At 35.2% G+C, this 14,724-nt stretch overlaps 1 protein-coding gene across 1 annotated transcript in view; it reads left to right on the top strand.

The window, feature by feature from the left end:
* Positions 1-14,724, top strand: part of LOC143249709 (lachesin-like) — a 109,659-nt gene that overhangs the window by 46,136 nt on the left and 48,799 nt on the right. The gene's annotated exons all lie outside the window — the stretch shown is intronic.

The raw sequence follows: 14,724 nt of genomic DNA, 5'->3' as shown, positions 1-14,724 counted from the left end.
GAGAAGGTTATTAATTAATATTAGAGATAATCCTTGCAATAAAGAGGACCTGAATTAAAATAGCTTATTTAAAACACGTTAAAAACTTTAACATGTATTTTTATTTATTGAAATAAAACGAGAACTTTTTTCTAGTTTATCATGCTGTCTTAATATCGGTAAGATTTACGAAATATTCCAAAAGCAGCTTGGCGAAAATTGAATTTGATTTTACGATTTCATAGGCATCTAGTCACAGTTTAGGGCCTAATGCACACCAGTCTTCCCTGCTTACTTTCTATAAACCATCTAAATTACGAACACGACTGCTTTAAGTGCCTGTTTCAACATTCAGATTGCATATTAATCCATAGGTGAATTAACGGTTTCGCCTTCGTATGAAACCGTATTAATGCCCGTTTCGTTCTCCAGATGGTTGTGGTTTACGATAGTTGCAGAAGCACGTTGTGGAAGTAATTTGTGTACAGATGCTGTTTTACTAAACAGGGATTCTTCTTGTTTATTTTGCGTTCTGTCGTTTGATTTACACAAACGGGTTTTGCAAGTGATCTTTGAGTTCGAAGATTCTCAGTTGTTGCAAAATACCTCACATTGCTTACCAAGACTAGAACATGACTTGTTGCAAGTCTTTTTTGGATGTTTCTGTTGCCTCAAGTTATTTCATATCGACTGTTATTATACACAAGGGATATTCTCGTTTTGCATCAGAAAGAGTTGTTACCCTTTCCAGCAGGAATTGTTTTACGGTGACATTATACTATTAACAACGCCAAAGAATGTCAAATGATACATTTCTTTCCACCACGAACTTCAATAAACCGAGGCTATCACGTGACTTGTTTAATTGCATATTCAAAATAGTTTAATATAACACACTCAATCCTCTCTAGCAGTGGATATATAAGTATATTAAAGCGTTTCAATGAAGTACTTCGCATTCGACTCCACAAGGGATTATGTCCAAAATAAAACCCCATCATGGTCACTTCAAGAGATTTTGATAAAGATAAAACTTCGTATAGGGTACTTTGAAAGTTACTGGTTATAATAAACTTCCATTATATTATATATATAATTCTAGATAACATATTACATGTGTACCTGTGGTATCAATACCTTTATTCAAAATTTCTATAGCACCACATCCCAGCATGCATTGTAATTTGTTATTGGTAACTGCTTTATTACGACTGATGTAATAGAAGGTGTTGTTACATGCTATGAGGGACTGTGTTATTTGTTAACGTGGCTATAACAAAACTGGATATTAAACAGTTTCAATCAAAGATTAATATTTTTTTCAACATCTACATTTAGGTTGCTTTACTTCTCTTAAGCAAACAATATAGGCACCTTCTTAAAGTTATTACAGTCAATTCTATTAACACTTTAAATACTAATAAGCATGACTATCTACGATAGCCCTCTCTAATTTTGTAGCGTTAGACTAGAGGGAAGACGGGTAGTAATCAGCATCTCTTAGGCTCCAATTTTACCAAATAAATAGTGGGAATAAACGTCACATGATAACGCCTCCACGGTTGAGAGAACGAGAATGTTTGGTATAATGGGGATTCGAACCCACGACCCTCAGATTACGAGTCGATCACGCTACCACCTAACCATGCCGGATCTTTTATTAGTGATGTGTATAGAATTTATAAAATCAAAATAGAATGATCTCGTTAAGATGTATTTTGAAATGTGAATGAACTGAGAGAACTAGCAAGTTTGTTAATAGCAGACGAAAATAAACATAGGAGTGAGGTGTGGTTTAGTAGTTAGCGTATTGAGACTATAAAGAACTCATGATTTGTTGCAAGTTGCTATAATAACGAGCTCCCCGCATTTAAGCTGTGGGTGTGCTACAAGTTAAACTCATCAGAGTAACATATATGTTGGTGGTAGGCTCAATATACTAGCTGTCTTCCCTCTAATCTATTCGCTGAAAATTAGACTTGAGTATTATAGTAGGCCCACGTGCACCTCAACACAAGAATTGTGAAATAAGCAAACTATTTAACTGTGTAATAACACATGCCAGTGATCAGACTTGAGTATTATAGTAGGACCATGTGCACCTCAACATCAGAATTGTGAAATAAACAAACTACTTAACTGTGTTATAACACATGCCAGTGATCAGACTTGAGTTTTATAGTAGGCCCATGTGCATCTCAACATCAGAATTGTGAAATAAACAAACTATTTAACTGTGTAATAACACATGCCAGTGATCAGACTTGAGTATTATAGTAGGCCCATGCACCTCAACATCAGAATTGTGGAATAAACAAACAACTTAACTGTACAATAAAACACGTCAGTTATTAGACTTGAGTATTATAGTAGGCCCATGTGCTCCTCAACATCAGAATTGTGGAATAAACAAACAACTTAACTGTACAATAAAACACGTCAGTTATTAGACTTGAGTATTATAGTAAGCCCATGTGCTCCTCAACATCAGAATTGTGGAATAAACAAACAACTTAACTGTACAATAAAACACGTCAGTAATTAGACTTGAGTATTATAGTAGGCCCATGTGCACCTCAACATCAGAATTGTGAAATAATCAAACAACTTAACTGTACAATAAAACACGTCAGTTATTAGACTTGAGTATTATAGTAGGCCCATGTGCTCCTCAACATCAGAATTGTGGAATAAACAAACAACTTAACTGTACAATAAAACACGTCAGTAATTAGACTTGAGTATTATAGTAGGCCCATGTGCACCTCAACATCAGAATTGTGGAATAAACAAACAACTTAACTGTACAATAAAACACGTCAGTAATTAGACTTGAGTATTATAGTAAGCCCATGTGCACCTCAACATCAGAATTGTGGAATAAACAAACAACTTAACTGTACAATAAAACACGTCAGTAATTAGACTTGAGTATTATAGTAGGCCCATGTGCACCTCAACATCAGAATTGTGGAATAAACAAACAACTTAACTGTACAATAAAACACGTCAGTTATTAGACTTGAGTATTATAGTAGGCCCATGTGCTCCTCAACATCAGAATTGTGGAATAAACAAACAACTTAACTGTACAATAAAACACGTCAGTAATTAGACTTGAGTATTATAGTAGGCCCATGTGCTCCTCAACATCCGAATTGTGGAATAAACAAACAACTTAACTGTACAATAAAACACGTCAGTAATTAGACTTGAGTATTATAGTAGGCTTATTTACTATATAATGACACATGCCAATGAAACATACAATTGAAAATTTTCTTTCAATGCTTGAAACAATTTTTACTAAGTTACTTTGTTCTATGGAAATTAACCCGGTATGGCCAGTTGTGCTACGGCGTTCCACTCGTAATCTGAAAGTCGCGGGTTCGAATCCCCGTCCCACCAAACACGATTACCCTTTCAGCCGGGGAGTGATAATTTGACGGTCAATCCTACTATTCGTTGGTAAAAGAGTAGCACAAAAGTTGGCGGTGTGTGGTGATGACTAGCTGCCTTCCTTATAGTCTTACACTGCTAAATTAGGGACGGCTAGCGCAGATAACCCTCGTGTAGTTTTGCACGATATTCATAAAGAAACTTCTATGGAAACTAGACTTGATAACACTTACTTTGAACAGCATAGTGTAAATACTTGAGGATCGTGTTTTTTAAAATAATTTTTAGTTATATTTACGAAACAGTATCTGACAGAATAATGTATCTATAAAACTACCATAGAGCAAATAAATTGAAGTTGATTATAGTGTAGTTGGTGGTTATTGTACCAAAACGAAAGAATTCTCTAAACAGTGGTTGTACCTACTGCAACATATTGTGGATTCTTTCGCAAATATGCGGTTAACCGTATGTTTAAAGTAATTTATATTTAAAGCTCAAATTATGCTTTCAAATATGGCAAGACGTTTTATATTTTCGTTGCAAAGAAATTCACACAATGTAAATTATTATTAATTTGATGTATTTATACATTAATAATGCGTATTGTACGGAAAAAATACATTGAAAAATTAAAGAGGAAAACATTTAATCAGACAGTGAATAAGCTATATATACGCGACCACCTGTTGCCCTATTCTGTACTTATTTCTCTCGGATGTAGATTTCCTTACGTTTCTCTCTCTAACTTTCCATCTCCTTGATCTGTTTCCGACCGTTTTTTTTCTGTATCCGCCTCTTTTTTCCTCCATCTTCCAAACATATTCTACCTAGATCCAACACCTCTCCTCTATTTTTCTTGTTACTACATTCTTTCTTATATTCTATTTCCTGTTTATTCTGAAATCTGTCTCAAGCATTTACAATCGAAATCATGCCATTGTTCTTTCGTTCATATCTAACTCTTTCTTTTGTTGCAACAAAACACACACACGCCTCCTATACTTTATCTTACTGTAATTATTAAACAATACTAAAAATAATGTCAAGCTCAATTTTATTTATTCGTCGAAACATTTAATACGGGTTAGAAAATTACAGTTGAAAGAAATTACAAAACAAAAAACTCGTGTTCCGTCAGTATGAGCACACGTCACGTGCCCGTTGTGGTATTATATGGTTGTTCAACAACTTTTCAAATGTGTAATAAGGGCTAGAAATATTGTACCTTCATTTTATTTGAAGATTTAATTATTTTTATTATGGGGTAATTAATTATAGTTTCTGTTTACCTCTAATTACGTGTCATTGTTAACTGTGAACGCTGAACGGAGATTTTTAAACAGAGGGAAATGCCCTCAAAACGATTCAGATATTGAAAACTGTACAGACACCAAGAAAATATCATCTCGTTTTGGATTATTCAGGCCCTCTGCCCTCCTTAATGGCACAGTAGTATGTCTGGGGAATTATACTGCTAGAAAATGGGTTTCGATACCAGTGGTTGGCAGAGCACAAACAACTCTTTGTGTAGCTTTGTGTTTAATAACAAACAAACAAGAAATCAGGCCCGGCATGGTCGGGTGGTTAAGACACTCGACTCGTAAACTGAGATTCGCGGATTCATATCCCCGTCACACCAAACACACTCGATCTTTCAGCCATGGGAGCGTTATAATGTGACGGTCAATCTCACTATTCGTTGGTAAAAGGGTAGCCCAAGAGTTGGCAATGGGTGGTGATGACTACTAAATTATGGACGGCTAGCGCACATAGCCTTCGAGCAGCTTTGCGCGAAATTCAAAACAATTAAACAAACGAACAAAAACAAGCAAACAAATCAGGCCCCCTATTGGCAACACTGTAGACGTTCTCACAGACAACTAGTATGTATGCTAAATAACCTGGACAAGTCGTGCAAGGCTAACTAGACCCTAAAGTAACGATAGTTGCACAAAGCGACAATTGAAAATCGGTATCTCATTTTACACGAACTCAAAATAAACTTGAAGACAGTAATTGGACAGATAATTAGCGGCTGAGCAGCCATAAATAGACTTTATGAATTTGGGGTAAGTCTGAGAAGGCCTGTTTCTACCATGAAGTTGGCCACACTTCCCTGTACATTTTGTGAGGTAAGTTTGAGAAGGCCTGTTTCTACCCTGCAGTTGGCCACACTTCCTGTACATTTTGTGGGGTAAGTTTGAGAAGTCCTGTTTCTACCCTGCAGTTGGCCACACTTCCCTGTACATTTTGTGGGGTAAGTTTGAGAAGGCCTGTTTCTACCCTGTAGTTGGCCACACTTCCCTGTACATTTTGTGGGGTAAGTTTGAGAAGGCCTGTTTCTACCCTGTAGTTGGCCACACTTCTCTGTACATTTTTGGGGTAAGTTTGAGAAGGCCTGTTTCTACCCTGTGTTGGCCACACTTCACTGTACATTTTGTGGGGTAAGTTTGAGAAGTCCTGTTTCTACCCTGCAGTTGGCCACACTTCCCTGTACATTTTGTGGGGTAAGTTTGAGAAGGCCTGTTTCTACCCTGTAGTTGGCCACACTTCACTGTACATTTTGTGGGGTAAGTTTGAGAAGGCCTGTTTCTACCCTGTAGTTGGCCACACTTCACTGTACATTTTGTGGGGTAAGTTTGAGAAGGCCTGTTTCTACCCTGCAGTTGGCCACACTTCCCTGTACATTTTGTGGGGTAAGTTTGAGAAGGCCTGTTTCTACCCTGTAGTTGGCCACACTTCCCTGTACATTTTGTGGGGTAAGTTTGAGAAGGCCTGTTTCTACCGTGCAGTTGGCCACACTTCACTGTACATTTTTTTTTTTTTTTACATTACTGTAACTGGCAACGAAGCCGAAGCTCGTCTGTACTCTTCACGTATGAGCTTACGTCGCACGACTCTACTAACAATGGATGGATTTGTGTCTGGAAATATCAGAGGGAAAATACAAGATCGATGAATACAATTGTCTCACTGACGTTTCAGTTCTAGTGAAGGAAGATATAATATAAAAGGACGTATAAATCTTATTGTACATCTTGTATGTGGATTTACTGTTCGACGATGTCAAACATACTGATACCTGCTGACTATATCAGTGACATTTGGAAAGGATAAATATTTGTAACAGAAAATGTTTTCAATCGAATGTCTCTTTCAAGCAAGTTGATTAAAGCAAACCATAACAACGACTACTGTGATATCACGGATTGAAAGTCGACGAATTTTGTCATATAGAATGATAAATTGGCTACATATAATATATACTTATATAATATATATATAACTTGTACTTCTGAAACATCTTTTTAAAATTTCATATGCGCGTTTAACCTTATTGAAAACTATCGAGCCAGAAGACATTGCCTATCTACTTTCCAGAGTAATTTTATATTATTTATTTAAAGTAACCAAATATATTTTTTATCAGGCACACGATGCTAACATATTGAGAGTAGAATATAGAAAAACTGACACCCGATGTTTTTTGGTACAACAAAAAGTTGAAGGTCAGATGTTGTGTTCGCTATTCTTAAATATTAATGAGCATAATTATTGGTAAATACGCACTGTTATTAATAGACAGTTGGTCATGTGTCAACTTAATATTAAATAACTTAACAATCAGAATGTGTCTAAAAGCTGAAAACACAGATGTTGGAAACATTTTGAGATCTTCCAGTAAATGAGACATTTAGTGAAATCACCGCTTTTGTTTGTGATGAAGTGCCTAAATGTCTACACTTCAAACAAAAGTTTTAAGAACTGCTGACATAAACTATCAAAGTAAACATATTCTGTTGTTACTATTGAACTGGTTCCTTCAAAGATAGATAAAGCAGGAAGGTAGATTCTGTACTTACTATTAAAGTGATTATTTTAAAGACATCGAAAAGAGAATGTTAGATTTTGTATCTATTATTAGAGTGATCTATTCAAAGATAGTTTAAACAGAAAGTTAGATAGTGTATTCATTATTAAAGTGATTCTTTCAAAGATAGCTAAAACCGGAAGTTAGATTCTGTTCATATAACTAAACTTATATTTTAAAAGATAGCTAAAACTGGAAGTTCAGTTATATACGTACTGATAAAGTGGTTCCTTCAAAAGATATCTAAAACCGAAATTTTGATTCTGTATTTAGCGGTAAAGTGATTCCTTTAAGTATACCTAAAACCAGAAGCTTGATTTTGTACTTAAACTAAAGTGATACCTTCAAATATAGCTAAAAGCGGAAGCTTGATTTTGTACTTACAACTAAAGTGACACCTTCAAATAGAGCTAAAAGCGGAAGCTTGATTTTGTACTTACAACTAAAGTGATACCTTCAAATAGAGCTAAAAGCGGAAGCTTGATTTTGTACTTACAACTAAAGTGATACCTTCAAATAGAGCTAAAAGCGGAAGCTTGATTTTGTACTTACAACTAAAGTGATACCTTCAAATATAGCTAAAACCGAAAGCTTGATTTTGTACTTACAACTAAAGTGATACCTTCAAATATAGCTAAAACCGGAAGCTTGATTTTGTACTTACAACTAAAGTGATACCTTCAAATAGAGCTAAAAGCGGAAGCTTGATTTCGTACTTACAACTAAAGTGATACCTTCAAATAGAGCTAAAAGCGGAAGCTTGATTTTGTACTTAGAACTAAAGTGATACCTTCAAATATACCTGAAACCGGAAGCTTGATATTGTACTTACAACTAAAGTGATACCTTCAAATAGAGCTAAAACAGGAAGCTCGATTTTGTACTTACAACTAAAGTGATACCTTCAAATAGAGCTAAAACCGGAAGCTTGATTTTGTACTTACAACTAAAGTGATACCTTCAAATATAGCTAAAACCGGAAGCTTGATTTTGTACTTACAACTAAAGTGATACCTTCAAATAGAGCTAAAAGCGGAAGCTTGATTTTGTGCTTACAACTAAAGTGATACCTTCAAATATAGCTAAAACCGGAAGACATATTCTATACTTACCGGTAATTTGATACTTTCAAGGTTAGCTAAAACCGGAAGACATATTCTATACTTACCACTGATGTGATATCTTCAAAGATAGCTAAAACCAAATGACAAATTTTATACTTACCACTGATGTGATATCTTCAAAGATAGCTTAAACCGAATGACAAATTCTATACTTACCACTGATGTTATACCTTCAAAGATAGCTTAAACAGAAAGGCAAATTCTATACTTACCACTGATGTGATATCTTCAAAGATAGCTTAAACCGAAAGACAAATTCTATACTTATCACTGATGTGATATCTTCAAAAAAGCTTGAACCGAAAGGCAAATTCTATACTTACCACTGATGTGATGCCTTCAAAGATAGCTAAAACCGAATGACAAATTCTATACTTACCACTGATGTGATATCTTCAAAGATAGCTAACACCGAATGACAAATTCTATAGTTACCACTGATGTGACACCTTCAGAGATAGCTAACACCGAATGACAAATTCTATACTTACCACTGATGTGATACCTTCAAAGATAGCTAACACCGAATGACAAATTCTATACTTATCACTGATGTGATATCTTCAAAGATAGCTAACACCGAATGACAAATTCTATAGTTACCACTGATGTGACACCTTCAGAGATAGCTAACACCGAATGACAAATTCTATACTTACCACTGATGTGATACCTTCAAAATTAGCTAACACCGAATGACAAATTCTATACTTACCACTGATGTGATACCTTCAAAGATAGCTAACACCGAAAGGCAAATTCTATACTTACCACTGATGTGATACCTTCAAAGATAGCTAAAACCGAATGACAAATTCTATACTTACCACTGATGTGATATCTTCAAAGATAGCTAACACCGAATGACAAATTCTATACTTATCACTGATGTGATATCTTCAAAGATAGCTAACACCGAATGACAAATTCTATAGTTACCACTGATGTGACACCTTCAGAGATAGCTAACACCGAATAACAAATTCTATACTTACCACTGATGTGATACCTTCAAAGATAGCTAACACCGAATGACAAATTCTATACTTACCACTGATGTGATACCTTCAAAGATAGCTAACACCGAAAGGCAAATTCTATACTTACCACTGATGTGATACCTTCAAAGATAGCTAAAACCGAATGACAAATTCTATACTTACCACTGATGTGATATCTTCAAAGATAGCTAACACCGAATGACAAATTCTATACTTATCACTGATGTGATATCTTCAAAGATAGCTAACACCGAATGACAAATTCTATAGTTACCACTGATGTGACACCTTCAGAGATAGCTAACACCGAATGACAAATTCTATAGTTACCACTGATGTGATACCTTCAAAGATAGCTAACACCGAAAGGCAAATTCTATACTTACCACTGATGTGATACCTTCAAAGATAGCTAAAACCGAATGACAAATTCTATACTTACCACTGATGTGATATCTTCAAAGATAGCTAACACCGAATGACAAATTCTATAGTTACCACTGATGTGACACCTTCAGAGATAGCTAACACCGAATGACAAATTCTATACTTACCACTGATGTGATACCTTCAAAGATAGCTAACACCGAATGACAAATTCTATACTTATCACTGATGTCATATCTTCAAAGATAGCTAACACCGAATGACAAATTCTATAGTTACCACTGATGTGACACCTTCAGAGATAGCTAACACCGAATGACAAATTCTATACTTACCACTGATGTGATACCTTCAAAGATAGCTAACACCGAATGACAAATTCTATACTTACCACTGATGTGATACCTTCAAAGATAGCTAACACCGAATGACAAATTCTATACTTACCACTGATGTGATATCTTCAAAGATAGCTAACACCGAATGACAAATTCTATAGTTACCACTGATGTGACACCTTCAGAGATAGCTAACACCGAATGACAAATTCTATACTTACCACTGATGTGATACCTTCAAAGATAGCTAACACCGAATGACAAATTCTATACTTACCACTGATGTGATACCTTCAAAGATAGCTAAAACCGAATGACAAATTCTATACTTACCACTGATGTGATATCTTCAAAGATAGCTAACACCGAATGACAAATTCTATACTTATCACTGATGTGATATCTTCAAAGATAGCTAACACCGAATGTCAAATTCTATAGTTACCACTGATGTGATACCTTCAAAGATAGCTAAAACCGAATGACAAATTCTATACTTACCACTGATGTGATATCTTCAAAGATAGCTAACACCGAATGAAAAATTCTATACTTATCACTGATGTGATATCTTCAAAGATAGCTAACACCGAATGACAAATTCTATACTTACCACTGATGTGATATCTTCAAAGATAGCTAACACCGAATGACAAATTCTATACTTACCACTGATGTGATACCTTCAAAGATAGCTAAAACCGAATGACAAATTCTATACTTACCACTGATGTGATACCTTCAAAGATAGCTAACACCGAATGACAAATTCTATACTTATCACTGATGTGATATCTTCAAAGATAGCTAACACCGAATGACAAATTCTATAGTTACCACTGATGTGACACCTTCAGAGATAGCTAACACCGAATGACAAATTCTATAGTTACCACTGATGTGATACCTTCAAAGATAGCTAACACCGAAAGGCAAATTCTATACTTACCACTGATGTGATACCTTCAAAGATAGCTAAAACCGAATGACAAATTCTATACTTACCACTGATGTGATATCTTCAAAGATAGCTAACACCGAATGACAAATTCTATACTTATCACTGATGTGATATCTTCAAAGATAGCTAAAACCGAATGACAAATTTTATACTTACAACTGATGTGATATCTTCAAAGATAGCTAACACCGAATGACAAATTCTATACTTACCACTGATGTGATACCTTCAAAATTAGCTAACACCGAATGACAAATTCTATACTTATCACTGATGTGATATCTTCAAAGATAGCTTAAACCGAAAGACAAATTCTATAGTTACCACTGATGTGACACCTTCAGAGATAGCTAACACCGAATGACAAATTCTATACTTACCACTGATGTGATACCTTCAAAGATAGCTAACACCGAATGACAAATTCTATACTTACCACTGATGTGATACCTTCAAAGATAGCTAACACCGAATGACAAATTCTATACTTACCACTGATGTGATATCTTCAAAGATAGCTAACACCGAATGACAAATTCTATAGTTACCACTGATGTGACACCTTCAGAGATAGCTAACACCGAATGACAAATTCTATACTTACCACTGATGTGATATCTTCAAAGATAGCTAACACCGAATGACAAATTCTATACTTATCACTGATGTGATATCTTCAAAGATAGCTAACACCGAATGACAAATTCTATAGTTACCACTGATGTGACACCTTCAGAGATAGCTAACACCGAATGACAAATTCTATACTTACCACTGATGTGATACCTTCAAAGATAGCTAACACCGAATGACAAATTCTATACTTATCACTGATGTGATATCTTCAAAGATAGCTAAAAGCGAATGACAAATTCTATACTTACAACTGATGTGATATCTTCAAAGATAGCTTAAACCGAATGACAAATTCTATACTTACCACTGATGTTATACCTTCAAAGATAGCTTAAACAGAAAGGCAAATTCTATACTTACCACTGATGTGATACCTTCAAAGATAGCTAACACCGAATGACAAATTCTATACTTACCACTGATGTGATGCCTTCAAAGATAGCTAAAACCGAATGACAAATTCTATACTTACCACTGATGTGATATCTTCAAAGATAGCTAACACCGAATGACAAATTCTATACTTATCACTGATGTGATATCTTCAAAGATAGCTAACAACGAATGACAAATTCTATACTTACCACTGATGTGACACCTTCAGAGATAGCTAACACCGAATGACAAATTCTATACTTATCACTGATGTGATACCTTCAATGATAGCTAACACCGAATGACAAATTCTATACTTACCACTGATGTGATACCTTCAAAGATAGCTAACACCGAAAGGCAAATTCTATACTTACCACTGATGTGATACCTTCAAAGATAGCTAACACCGAATGACAAATTCTATACTTACCACTGATGTGATATCTTCAAAGATAGCTAACACCGAATGACAAATTCTATACTTATCACTGATGTGATATCTTCAAAGATAGCTAACACCGAATGACAAATTCTATAGTTACCACTGATGTGACACCTTCAGAGATAGCTAACACCGAATGACAAATTCTATAGTTACCACTGATGTGATACCTTCAAAGATAGCTAACACCGAAAGGCAAATTCTATACTTACCACTGATGTGATACCTTCAAAGATAGCTAAAACCGAATGACAAATTCTATACTTACCACTGATGTGATATCTTCAAAGATAGCTAACACCGAATGACAAATTCTATAGTTACCACTGATGTGACACCTTCAGAGATAGCTAACACCGAATGACAAATTCTATACTTACCACTGATGTGATACCTTCAGAGATAGCTAACACCGAATGACAAATTCTATACTTACCACTGATGTGATACCTTCAAAGATAGCTAACACCGAATGACAAATTCTATACTTATCACTGATGTCATATCTTCAAAGATAGCTAACACCGAATGACAAATTCTATAGTTACCACTGATGTGACACCTTCAGAGATAGCTAACACCGAATGACAAATTCTATACTTACCACTGATGTGATACCTTCAAAGATAGCTAACACCGAATGACAAATTCTATACTTACCACTGATGTGATACCTTCAAAGATAGCTAACACCGAATGACAAATTCTATACTTACCACTGATGTGATATCTTCAAAGATAGCTAACACCGAATGACAAATTCTATAGTTACCACTGATGTGACACCTTCAGAGATAGCTAACACCGAATGACAAATTCTATACTTACCACTGATGTGATACCTTCAAAGATAGCTAACACCGAATGACAAATTCTATACTTACCACTGATGTGATACTTTCAAAGATAGCTAAAACCGAATGACAAATTCTATACTTACCACTGATGTGATATCTTCAAAGATAGCTAACACCGAATGACAAATTCTATACTTATCACTGATGTGATATCTTCAAAGATAGCTAACACCGAATGACAAATTCTATAGTTACCACTGATGTGATACCTTCAAAGATAGCTAAAACCGAATGACAAATTCTATACTTACCACTGATGTGATATCTTCAAACATAGCTAACACCGAATGACAAATTCTATACTTATCACTGATGTGATATCTTCAAAGATAGCTAACACCGAATGACAAATTCTATACTTACCACTGATGTGATATCTTCAAAGATAGCTAACACCGAATGACAAATTCTATACTTACCACTGATGTGATACCTTCAAAGATAGCTAAAACCGAATGACAAATTCTATACTTACCACTGATGTGATACCTTCAAAGATAGCTAACACCGAATGACAAATTCTATACTTATCACTGATGTGATATCTTCAAAGATAGCTAACACCGAATGACAAATTCTATAGTTACCACTGATGTGACACCTTCAGAGATAGCTAACACCGAATGACAAATTCTATAGTTACCACTGATGTGATACCTTCAAAGATAGCTAACACCGAAAGGCAAATTCTATACTTACCACTGATGTGATACCTTCAAAGATAGCTAAAACCGAATGACAAATTCTATACTTACCACTGATGTGATATCTTCAAAGATAGCTAACACCGAATGACAAATTCTATACTTATCACTGATGTGATATCTTCAAAGATAGCTAAAACCGAATGACAAATTTTATACTTACAACTGATGTGATATCTTCAAAGATAGCTAACACCGAATGACAAATTCTATACTTACCACTGATGTGATACCTTCAAAATTAGCTAACACCGAATGACAAATTCTATACTTATCACTGATGTGATATCTTCAAAGATAGCTTAAACCGAAAGACAAATTCTATAGTTACCACTGATGTGACACCTTCAGAGATAGCTAACACCGAATGACAAATTCTATACTTACCACTGATGTGATACCTTCAAAGATAGCTAACACCGAATGACAAATTCTATACTTACCACTGATGTGATACCTTCAAAGATAGCTAACACCGAATGACAAATTCTATACTTACCACTGATGTGATATCTTCAAAGATAGCTAACACCGAATGACAAATTCTATAGTTACCACTGATGTGACACCTTCAGAGATAGCTAACACCGAATGACAAATTCTATACTTACCACTGATGTGATACCTTCAAAGATAGCTAACAC

Source organism: Tachypleus tridentatus, chromosome 4 (genome assembly GCF_004210375.1).
Source record: "Tachypleus tridentatus isolate NWPU-2018 chromosome 4, ASM421037v1, whole genome shotgun sequence".
Classification (NCBI taxonomy): Eukaryota; Metazoa; Arthropoda; class Merostomata; order Xiphosura; family Limulidae; genus Tachypleus; species Tachypleus tridentatus.
This window is presented reverse-complemented; position numbering and strand designations above follow the sequence as displayed.